Source organism: Hyla sarda, chromosome 6 (assembly GCF_029499605.1).
Source record: "Hyla sarda isolate aHylSar1 chromosome 6, aHylSar1.hap1, whole genome shotgun sequence".
In the NCBI taxonomy this organism is placed as follows: Eukaryota; Metazoa; Chordata; class Amphibia; order Anura; family Hylidae; genus Hyla; species Hyla sarda.
Window position 1 is genome coordinate 85,217,157 of NC_079194.1, and position 12,857 is coordinate 85,230,013.

General features: G+C 42.1%; 1 protein-coding gene across 5 annotated transcripts in view; it reads left to right on the forward strand.

Annotated features, from left to right (window-relative positions):
* The first annotated feature begins 261 nt into the window (after positions 1-261).
* TMEM40 (transmembrane protein 40) overlaps positions 262-12,857 on the forward strand; it is a 55,389-nt gene continuing 42,793 nt past the window's right edge. For 3 of the 5 annotated variants that reach the window (XM_056528268.1, XM_056528269.1, XM_056528271.1), the window contains exon 1: positions 268-395. The gene's annotated coding sequence lies outside the window, so the exon portion shown is untranslated. Of the gene's footprint in view, positions 396-8,750; positions 8,814-12,857 lie in introns of all 5 variants that reach the window. The other 2 variants (XM_056528267.1, XM_056528270.1) reach the window with 2 other exon arrangements.

Here is a 12,857-nt window from a genome sequence, read left to right on the forward strand (position 1 = left end):
ATATTCCATACAGGTCACAGTTCACATTTATGACTGTAGGTGGTGCTGTGGAAATTGCAAGGAGCAAGTACTCCCCTGCACAATCTCAAAATAAATAAAATTCCTAGTTCATTAGCATAGCCATAAATGTAAGCTGTCATTTTTTATGGTTTTTTGTTTGTTTTTAGGAAAACTGGCAATATTTCATGAAACAAGAAAGTCTCCAGTGTGTGACAAAATCTGTGCATCTATGAATAAACCAATGTAACAACACAACACTCAAAGAGCCAAGGAATTTACAGCTACAAATATTACCCTTTCTGCATTTCTACCTGTCCATACCCCCCAAGTAATGAGCACATATCTGCAGCATGTCAAAGTGATGGTCCGCAAGGTAGTAAGTGCATAAGAATAAGGTAAAAAATACAAATATATCCAGAAATGTGTCAGGCAATGAGATGTTGTTAGTGATAGTGAATTTGAATTGTTACCAATAATAAATACAGGAATGCAGAATGGGGGAAAAAATCATAGTTTATGTGTAATTTACATAATTCATAATTTAGAGAGAATCTGTCACCAGATTTATACTGTCATAACCCTGGACAGCAGTGAATACCGACAGGTAATCCCTCATTACAGTGAACTACCGTATTTTTCGCCGTATAAGACGCACTTTTTCTTCCCCAAAACTGGGGGGAAAAAGTCGGTGCGTCTTATACGGCGAATACACACCTATCGCGGTGGTCCCTGCGGCCATCAACGGCCGGGACCCGCGGTTAATACAGGACATCACCGATCGCGGTGATGCCCTGTATTAACCCTTCAGACGCGGGATCAAAGCTGACCGCCGCGTCTGAAGGGAAAGTGACACTAACCCGGCTGTTCAGTCGGGCTGTTCGGGACCGTAGCGATTTCACCGCGGCGGTCCCGAACAGCCCGACTGAATAGCCAGGTTAGTGCTTACAGGACACCGGGAGGGACCTTACCTGCCTCCTCGGTGTCTTCTCCGTTCAGGGATCCCCTGTATGGCCGGCGCTCTCCTTCCTCGTCGTCGCGTACGTGCGTCGGCGTGCGTAACGACGTGATGGCGGCTGCGACAGAGAGCGAGGATACCCGGCCGGCAGCAGAGACGTTCCGGAGCGACGGGGACACGGCGACAGCGATGGAGCGACATCCAGGGCAGCGGTGACTGGTCCGGAGCGGCGGGGACACGTGAGTATTACCTCCTATGCAGTGGTCTTCAATCTGCGGACCTCCAGATGTTGCAAAACTACAACTCCCAGCATGCCCGGACAGCCAACGGCTGTCTGGGCATGCTGGAAGTTGTAGTTTTGCAACATCTGGAGGTCCGCAGGTTGAAGACCACTATTGGGTTCAAAATCTTTATTTTTTTAGATTTTGCACCTATAAATTGGGTGCGTCTTATACGCCGGTGCGTCCTATAGGGCGAAAAATACGGTATATTTTATTCTGAAATACTGAGAAGTTGCAGAGAAAACATTGTGGCTTGAGTTAATTGACAGGTCTCTCTTTATGTACATGGAAGCTGGAGGGGAGGCTCTCATCAGACACATCTCCTGATCCCCAGATACTATTCTGGAATGCTACAACATCTCAAAGTATTTTTAATACTCAAAGAAACCAAAATGTATGATAATGATAATATATTAAAGAGAGTACATAAATCATAGAACAATTCACAATTACATCATAATAATATCAGTATATGGGAAAGTCATGTGTCTCAAATAATGGGGGGGGGGGAATTGTAAACAACAAAGCTGGATGCACTAAGTGGTTAGGGGCTAACTTGCCCACATCTCAATGTAGTACAGAGTTTGTTATAGTGCAGTTAGGGTCACATCGATATCTCAATCCGATATACATACTGTGTGGGGGCCAGGATTTTGTGGACTCCAATACTGTATGTATAGAATAGCATGTTGCCAGGTGTCTGCCATGTTTTCTGCCTTCACTCTTCAGCGGCCGACATCCAAATTACCTCTTACTTGTGCTCGCCCATCAAGAAGGCACCATGGCTATGCCAAAGACAGGGTTTTAAAAAAAATTTAAAAAAATTTGGTATTGAGAATTGTGATGCTACGCAATGTCCAAAATCTGGTATGACCAAAAAAGTGCAAGAGCCTGGTAGTATTTCAGGATGTCCGTGGCAGGATACATTGGTTGACAGGTTCCCTTTAAGACACATGAAAGAAATAAGGGACAGATATCCATTGTGAACATTGAATCATAGGGCTCACCTAAGGAACTTAATAAATGACAGACAATATGACCATTCGTGGTAGGATATGGCCGACACGTCTTTTTAATAAATATATATTCTCTTAATTTAACAAATAACCATAATACATATATTTTAAAATATTCGAGATAAACCAAGCACCAGGAACTACCCGGTCACAGGTGACTTTGTCCATGTCCTAGAATAGAGATGAGCGAACTTACAGTAAATTCGATTCATCACGAACTTCTCGGCTCGGCAGTTGATGACTTTTCCTGCGTAAATTAGTTCAGCTTTCCGGTGCTCCGGTGGGCTGGAAAAGGTGGATACATTCCTAGGAAAGAATCTCCTAGGACTGTATCCACCTTTTCCAGCCCAAGGAAGCACCTGAAAGCTGAACTAATTTATGCAGGAAAAGTCATCAACTGCCGAGCCGAGAAGTTCGTGACAAATCGAATTTACTGTAAGTTCGCTCATCTCTATCCTAGAACACATATATCATGGTTCCCGCAATATTTGAATTTCAGCAACTAAAAAAGTTTAAATTGCCTCAAATATTGTTGTGTCCAGGTTTTGCGGCATGAGTAGATGCTTATGTGTATTTCTTAAATTGATACAATTTTGCTATTAATGAAAATTTCGATCCGTGAGTGAAACCGTTATGGGTTATTTCAATGACTAAGCTAGCAAAAAGTCATTAGCCTTATCGTAATGCCCTTAGCCTGATTATTCCAAACTGACTTCAATGTCAACAAGTATTGGGACAAATGAGACAATGTAAATGTGAACTTGAGTACATTTTTTTTTATTTAATACATTGTGATATTTCATATATATATATATATATATATATATATATATATATATATATATATATCTCATGGTGACCTCTAGATTCTAGCTAGATATGAGCTGAATTTATGATAAAAAATCCCAAACATTGAAAATTGAGACCAGAAAATCAAAAAATGGGCTAATTTCCCCAATTTTATAGAATGTTAATTTTATCAGTGGGAAATATATATTTTTGGAACAAAATAGAAAAAAGAAAAAACATCAGGACTTCATACAAACTCCATATAGAGAATTATTTTCCAAGCGATATACACCATTTATTATCATAAAGGGGGAGATTTATCCAGAGGAAAAGTTGTTGAGTTGCCCATAGCAACCAATCAGATCGCTTCTTTCATTTAAAAAAAAAAGCCTCTGAAAAAAATGAAAGAAGCGATCTGATTGGTTGCTATGGGCAACTCAGCAACTTTTCCTCTAGACAGGTCTTGATAAATCTCCCCCAATGTCTATATACAGTGTACTGGACATATCTATCATATACATATTTTCCAAGTGGCACATATATTGCCATAATGTCTATATACAGTATATATCATATCTATCAACAAAGGGTACAAAAGGGCACAAAATTCAGACAGTCCCTAAAATGGACAGAGTTGTCAGCAGAGAGCACTGTGGTCAGACAGAAAGGAAATACAAAAAGAAAGGAATTTCCTGTGAAGCATACAGCAACTGATAAGTACTGGAAGGATTGATATTTTTTAATAGAAGTCATTTACAAATCTGTTTAACTTTCTGGCACCAGTTGATAAAAAAAAAAAATGTTTTCCAGGGAAGTACCCCCTTAAGTACTCCTTCATTTTTTCATGCTACATACATTGCTATATTTATTGAAATACATTGAAAACTTCCCCCCCTAGTGTTTACTTTCTGTGTTACAAACAGTAAACCTCTGGGGCTAAGCCTGGTTTTTATAACCCCACTCCCACCCCTTATCACTTTGGGGCACCCCTCTGTAATGCCTACTTGACAACAATCTGCCTAGACAGCTAGCAATACATGATTCCATCTATCCGAACATCACATCTATGATTCCACCAAAAAATATTTGTAAATATGTTACATAAGTTAACGACAATGTGTAATTACTTCCTTGTTTATTTGCGTAATTTTTATCCTCTTCTCCAATTCCTGGATTTTCCTGCTCGTACTCATATGTCTGACGCCATTAAGAAAAACAAACCCTTCATGTATAAGAGTAGTATACAGTATATGTAGTAGACAGGTGTACATAGCGGAGAGGGGGCCTCATAGTGTGGTAGAGGGTGTGATGTAAAGGGCAGATGGAATTACCCTAGGGGCAGATGGCATTAACCCCTTGTATTCGTGACACCAGGGCGTGGTTTATCCTCAATACAGATTCAAAGGAAAGGGGAAAATAGCAGTCCTACTAGGATAGGAAGAAGATTTAGAATAAGGCAGAAAAAATGGGAATAAATAAGAAAGGAAGTGTCTGAAAATATAATTACATTTATTGAATAATACTGGGAGGTCTTGGGCAGGGCCCTTGCCGCAGACTAGCTAATTTGACTTAGCCCGTTGGCTCCACCGTTTGGCATGCCCCACCTTACTACTGGGGTGACACACTGTAACAAACCTCCTCCTTATATAATCACCTCACTGCTGGGTGACACACTGTAACAAACCTCCTCCTCATGTAATCACCTTACTACCTTACTACTCCTCCAAAGCATCCACAGGTCCTTCAGCCACAATGAGCTCTGCCCCAACATGTGATGAGCTGATGACAGGTCCTATAGGTCCTACACCTCCAGCATCTAGCTGTCTGGGCCAGGGGAGGAGGCGAAGGGAATGTAAGAATAATTCAAGGGTCGGCCCTGCAGGAATACTGAACCAGGGACAACTTTACTCCTCTGGAAAAAGTAAAGGAGTGCTGTTCCTATGTGTTCCTGCAGGACTCAAGTACTGAGACAGGTCCTTCAGTTTTCAGCAGCAGCGCAGTGCACCTATGTACCAGGAGTGCCATCACTGACTGTAGTGGGGAGCAGTTGATTGGGGGCGCGGGCTCGCGATAAGGAAGCAGGACCTGAGTGATCGCGCCTGTGATTGTCTGCCTCAGAGGAGCGCTGTGTGCACCAGTGGTACTGTGCTCCTCTACCAGGCTGGGCCATGAAACTAAGTTTGCTAGTTTCCTAGGACGGAAGGTGGGCAGAGCGGCGCCCCCATCAAGAGGGCACTCAAGGGGCTGCCTATTTTGCCTATAGGTGGAGCTGGCCCTGAGTTCATGGGATACATTCCAACCCAGATCCCTGAGGGGCACCTTGTGCCAATGCAGCCAATACACCTGCCAGCGCAAGAACTGTACCTAATACACTTATCAAGATATGGAATAAATCATACAGAGTATGTTTGAAAACAAGAGCTATTGACCCAGATAGATCACTTACAGTACCACAGACCCCGGCCAGTAGATATGGTGGGTGCCTCATACCAGGATTATCCCTTGTAAGCATGAACACATATAAAAAAAATGTCATGATGTAGTTTAATAAAATATTTTTTTGTGTAACATTAAACATTATTTACATTAAAAGTAATTTAACCATTTTTTTTTTGTTTTTAATTGTTCACATTTGCTATTAACACAATAAAGCGAACCTGATATAAAAGATTATATATATATCTAAAAAAAAAAAACTGCCTAGTTTGTTATATCATCCTTTTAAAGAGGTGACAAGGTGATTTTAGTGTCATTCAACTTTGACTCCAGGGTAACGTCAAACATCGGCGTGATCACTAATTTCCTGTTTTAGCAGTGAGTCCTTGCTGCTAATACCGCCCATTTGTCACGGGTTTGAAGCAAGCTCGGCTCCTGTGCTCGCGTCAAAGTCCTGTAGCGGGCACAGGGTGTAAATGCACGCCCTGTTAATGGTGTTGCTATCAGTGATGCGGTTGCAATGGAACAGTCCAATTAGCTCAGACTCTATTGTGGAGGGCTTACACAGCTTGGCTTACTATGGTGCAGATTCTGGAGACCTTCATGGTTTTGGGGCATGATACATTATACACAGGTTGTACATAAAGAAACTTTAAATGATGTGTCAAGCCTTACAGCACAAACTATGACTGGAAGCCCAAAAAGAGATCAGTGTTTTGCAGAAGGGTCCTTGTTCACCCTGTTCCCCACTTCTGTCTAGTAGATACTCCTTTTTGGAACTGGAAACAGGACACTTGAAGAACAATGCCCTTACAGCATGGAATGGAGACCATTAAGGAGAAATCCTTTCCCTTATAAAATCCTCTTGCAACTGGAACAGTAGTTGGTACAGTGACCCCCCGACCTACGATGGCCCCGACATATGATCAAATCGACATATGATGGCCTCTCAGAGGCCATCGCATGTCGTTGTCAGCATCGACATACGATGCTTTTTTATGTCGGGGCCATCGCATTAAGTGCTAACCGGCAGCGCCAAATGCTTAAGCTGCTGCCGGATAGCAGCTTAATGTTCCCCGTGTGGTGCGGTAAGTATTACTTACCCCTCCACGATGCTCCGGGGTGCCCTCTGGGTCCAGCGTTGGTCTTCCGGTGTCTTCTCGGCCCTCTCCGATGATGTCAATACGCTGCTGCGCACATCATCCAATAGGAATGGCGTACGCAGCGCCGTAAAGACGTCACTACGCAGGCCCAGTAAGGCTTTGCGGAAGAAAGCAGAGGACCGGAGAAGACAGCAGAGGACAGGAGAAGACAGCGGAGGACCGGAGAAGACAGCAGAGAGCCCAGCGGAGGCCAGGGGACACCATCTCGAGCGGCGGGGACAGGTGAGTACAGCTTCCTATACTTTAAATTGCACGAATCCCTCAACATACGATGGATTCGACAAACGATGGCTCGTTTGGAACGAATTACCATTGTATGTTGAGGGACCACTGTACTTGCTTACAGCTCTTGGCTTCCTTTGGCTTAAACAGGTCACAGGATAGACTTGAACTTTACTGAATAAACCTAGGAAGTACACTTTAACTAGGTGCATATACTCTTCTGTCCTGAGTCACACTCTGACTGTCTGTTCTACCTTGTAGGAGCAGGGCCTTAAAAGGGGTACTTCGGTGGAAAACATTTTTTTTTTTTTTTTGTAATCAACTGGTGCCAGAAAGTTAAACAGATTTGTACATTTCTTCTATTTAAAAATCTTAATCCTTCCAGTACTTATCAGCTGCTGTATACTACAGAGGAAGTTCTTTTCTTTCTGAATTTCTTTTCAGTCTGACCACAGTGCTCTCTTCTGACACTTCTGTCCATGTTAGGAACTGTCCAGAGCAGGAGCAAATCCCCATAGTAAACCTCTTCCGCTCTGGACAGTTCCTGACATGGACAGAGGTGACAGCAGAGAGCACTGTGGTCAGACAAAAAAGGAAATTCAAATAGAAAATAATCTCCTCTGTAGTATACAGGAATAAGATTTTTAAATAGAAGAAATGTACAAATCTGTTTAACTTTCTGGCTCCAGTTGATAAAAAAAATAAAATAAAAAAATACATTTTCCACCAGAGTACCCCTTTAATTACACTAAACAGTTTTTTTGTAACCAGCCCTTTTGGAAGGGTGGGGTTGGACAAGGTAACATATCCCTTACCCTTTCCAGAAACCTACATGTAGAAACTGACTGGGGAGTGTGTCATGTGACCAATGATCCAATAATCTTGTACAGAGTAATGCAAATATCAACCCTTAAACAGTGTTATATACAAAAGAGTATCTATGCAGGTAACCTCAAAATGCCCCACACAAATTTAGGTATTTGGAACAGGAATTGCTATACATTTTGTAGCTGGGACACAGGTACTGGGACACTGTACTTATCCATTCCTCATGTTAAGCTTTACCTTTTTGTCACAGCTTCTTCTGTCCGCAGATGTTTTTTTCAGTCTTTTTATACAGAGATCTGATCAATTATGAGACAATCATCTCCCTTTAAACTAAATAACTAAACACAATATCAAATCTGCAGCTTAAAATCCTATGCATCAAATATGCGCAGGATACTGTAGGTGTGAATACACTCTAAAACTTTGTCAGATCTTACATATCATGCCCCTAAAATAAATAAACAATACAAGTAATAAACAGAGCGTAAACATTTTTTATTCTGGAAAACACTGCTGGAGAACCTTTTCTTTTACAGGTAATAAACAGAGAAATAAGCCGGTGACTGAGAAAACATGTGGGCATTACCAGTAAGGCTAAGTTTCCACTTGGTTTTTTTTTCTGGCAGTCTTTGGATATCTGCCACTGCAGTATTTGAGCCAAAGTCAGAAGTGGATCCATAAGGGAGGAGAAGTATAAGTCCTTCCTTTATATGTCCTATTCCTTTTGACTACACTTCTGACTTTGGCTCAAAAACTAAATGGTAGTATTCCAAAAAATGCCAGAAAAAAACCAAGTGGAAACCCAGCCTGATGGTTGGTGAGTCAGGAGATGATCAACTTTACTTGTGAAAATAAGGATGTTGTATTAATTGTATTTAACGCCGGTCTGCTTTAGTAAATAATTGTTTTCCCAGGTAAATAACATTCATGGAGAATCTTTTGAATCTTTTTTTAATGCCTCTCTGTGCTGTTCCTCTGCCATTCTTCATGGCAATGTAAACATAAATTGACAACTGGGTGTTACTCTTTTTCTTTTTACAACATATTCATACATTTTTAGGAGGAAACAAGGATCCAGCATTGATATTTCACGAGGAATACAAGTATTTACTACGTCATACAGGTCAGAAGACTGAACGGGTCCTTTTGTAATTGTACAAGCCAAGCCATGATAGATTGCTATGGACAAAAATGCTAGCTTTTCTGATAAAACATTTTGTTTAAAGGGGTACTCCCGTGGAAAAAGTGGTGCCAGAAAGTTAAACAGATTTGTAAATTACTTCTATTAAAAAATCTTAATCCTTCCAATACATTTTATAGGCTGTATACTACAGAGGAAATTTAATTTTTGGATTTCTCTGATGTCATGACCACAGTGCTCTCTGCTGACCTCTGCTGTCCATTTTAGGAACTGGCCAGAGCATTATATGTTTGCTATGGGGATTTTCCCCTTCTCTGGACAGTTCCAAAAATGGACAGCAGAGGTCAGCAGAGAGCACTGTGGTGGTGACATCAGAAAAATCCAAAAAGAAAAGCATTTCTTCTGTAGCATATAGCCCCTAAAAAGTACTGGAAGGATTAAGATTTTTTAATAGAAGTAATTTACAAATCTGTTTAACCTTCTGGCACCAGTTGATTTAAAAAACAAGTTTTCCACGGGAGTACCCCTTTAATGAAGCAGGTAAGTGTGGATTACTATGTCATCATGTCAACTAGCAACATATATCATATTGAACTTCACTGATATGAAAAACAATAAAGAATATGGAGGGTGCATGCGATTCTAGGATCTGTTCATGCCAAATCACCACCAACTTACCGCACTGTGTGAACAATGGGGGAGATTTATCAAAGTTGTCTATTTCCCGCATCAATATAGACCAAACTACAGAGGGTTAGGCCGGTCTATTGTGCGCCTAATTTATCAAAAGGTGCACGGCTCCTGATAAATTCTGTGCACAGACTTCAGGATCTATGCTTTAGACTGTATTTAAACCTGCTCCAACATGGTCTGACATTTCAGCTTACTTTCAGCCGATGCGGCTTGTCGCCGAAAAGTCGCTTTTGATAAATTAGGCACCAATGCATTTTTCTGTCTAAAATAGACTAGAATGTTCTAAAAATCCTCTAAAGCAAAAGTCGCAGAAAGGTCTAAAAAAAAGTCTAAATCCTTTGATAAATCTCCTTCAATAAGTATATCTTACACTTTATAGTTACAAAGTCTACTACTATACACGTGATAATCCAATATGTGCTATATGGGATTTATACACAATAGATGTTATTAGGAGTTCAGACTCCAGGTTTTCCAAATGTCTTGTTTTTTTAAATCTATGATGTAATGGGTCACATGACTCCTTACCTGTGTATTTTAGTAGCGTGTGTGCTCTACAATTATGCATCGGCTGGTGCGAAACGCGTCAGTCAATCTCATCTGTATGTGATCTCCGTGTCAAGACTTCAATAAAGCAAGTTTATTTTATCCACACATCTTGAGTGCCGGACATATCCTTTCCTATACTATTGTTGAGAAGCCGAGGGTGGGACCGGTGGGTCCGCAGCACAGTTGTGTTAGAGGAGAAGCAGCAAGGGTGAGCGGACACACCACATTTTCTATTGGACTATGCCATCACTTACTCTCCTCTCCACTGCAAGCAAGGCCCTGAAGGGCCGAAAAGTTGGTTCTAATTTGGATCAGTATAGTGTATAGGGATGTCCCGATACCATTTTTTTTAAGACTGAGTACCGATTCTTTAATTCTAGTACTCGCCGATACCAAGTACGAGTACTTTTATTTTAAAGGGAATCTAAAAGCAGGGTGACGCGGTTTCTGGCACTGTTTACCGTATGATATGTGGGTCCTTGTTGTGTACAATGGAGGCGGCTGCTGTAGTATGAGCCAAGATTTATCTCTTCTCCATTGGACAGAACAGGGAATTTGCATTGGCGGCGAAACCGATGACCACATGGTGAGCAGCGATAGAAACCGGGTCACCTGACCTATCTACAATTAAATTGAAGTTAGTGCAGGTGACTTTGCTGTAAGATTGTCTTTAATAGTAGGTAGTATCCACTTGCAGACATTAACAGCAGCAGCCCCCCCCCCCCCCCATAGACTGCAGGCCCCCCCTGTAGACAGCAGCCCCCCTATAGACAGGGGCTTCCTGTTTAGACATTAGCAGCAGCAGGGCCCCCCTTTAGACATCAGCAGGGGCCCCCTTAGACAGCAGGGCCCCCCTTTAGACATTAGCAGCAGGGCCCCCCTTTAGACATCAGCAGCAGCAGGGCCCCCCTTTAGACATCAGCAGCAGCAGGGCCCCCCTTTAGACATTAGCAGCAGCAGGGCCCCCTTTTAGACATTAGCAGCAGCAGGGCCCCCCTTTAGACATTAGCAGCAGCAGGGCCCCCCTTTAGACATTAGCAGCAGCAGGGCCCCCCTTTAGACATCAGCAGCAGGGCCCCCCTTTAGACATTAGCAGCAGCAGGGCCCCCCCTTTAGACATTAGCAGCAGCAGGGCCCCCCTTTAGACATCAGCAGCAGGGCCCCCCTTTAGACATTAGCAGCAGCAGGGCCCCCCCTTTAGACATTAGCAGCAGCAGGGCCCGCCTTTAAACATTAGGAGCAGCACACAGCTCACCTGCGGCTGTCCTCCGTCGGGTGCTACCGCTCCACTGCCGCGTTCTTCCGTCCTCCCGGTCCGCATCATGGCGTCCTATGCAGGAACATGTGACATACACGTCACTCCGCTTCCTCCGTAGCGTTACGCTGGGCGCAGCGGAGGAGGCGGAGTGACGTTGTGTCACATGCTCCTCCATGGAAGACTATGAAGCGGACAGGAGGACCGGAGAACGGGGCAGCGGAGCGGCAGCAGGTATCGGACATGGTATTGGGGACATTAAACGAGTCCCCGATACCATGTAAATGGCTAGTATCGGCCCCGATACCGATACTAGTATCGGTATTGGGACATCCCTATATAGATTCAATTACTTTGAATGGCCACATGTACTACTACAATGCACGCAACTGCTGCAGAGGAACTTATCATGTGACATCATTCTGAAAGTCCATTGACGTATCATGGATACTAATTACTAGCAGAGAACCTGGTGTTGTCAGTTTTGATAACTAATCCTTCTGGAAAAGCAACATAGGAGGAAGCTTTTGTCCTAATATCCTGTCCTCATATCCTGTCCTCATGAAGGGGTGTTGCTTGATCCCGCAGTTTGAAGCGTGCTCATGAGCTGAGCGCACTTCATACCCAGTGGGTCCCGATTGCTATCAGCAGCCAGAACCCACGGTTAATGTCGGATATCGCCGATTGGGCCGATCCCCGACATTACCTCTTTAGATGCCGCAATCAATATCCCGTCTAAATGCAGGATCTAACGTTGCCTGTAACTCAGCTGAGCTGATAGGATGGCAGGAGGGCCCTTACCTGCCTCCTTGCCATCAGATCAGTGCTCTGATGCTGCAGCCAGCCATGGCAGGCTAGATGAGCAGAGCACCAATAACACTGATCAGTGCTGAACCAAAGCTTAGCATTGAACAGTGTATGCAATCGCAAGATTGCATGTTATAACCCCCTATGGGGATACATTAAAAAAGTAAAAAATGAAATAAAAAATAAAAAAATTAGTTAATAAAAGTGAATTAACCCCTTCCCTAATAAAAGTTTGAATCACCCCATTTTCCAATTTTTTAAATAAAATAATGTAATCAAAAATTTACATAAACATATGTTGTACCACTGTGTGCTTAAATGTCTGAACTATTAAAATATAAAGTCCAAAATTGTGCATTTTTGGTCACTTCATATACCATAAAAAATGAATAAAAAGCAATCAATCAGTCCAATCATAACAAAAATTACAAAACAGATAATGTTGCAAAAAAAAATGAGCCCTCATACATCATCGTATGCGGAAAAATAAAAAAGTTATAGGGGTCAGAAAAGGACAAATCTGGGCATTCTAATTTTAGTGCATGTAAATTATTTTTTGAAGTAGTAAAATATTATAAAACCTACATAAATTGGGTATCCTTGTAACTGTATAGACCTACAGAATAAACATAAGGTGTCATCTTTGTGTAGAAACCCCAAAAGTTACAAAATAGCTATTTTTTTTTATTTATTTTTTTCGCTGCAGATTTTGTTAAAAAATA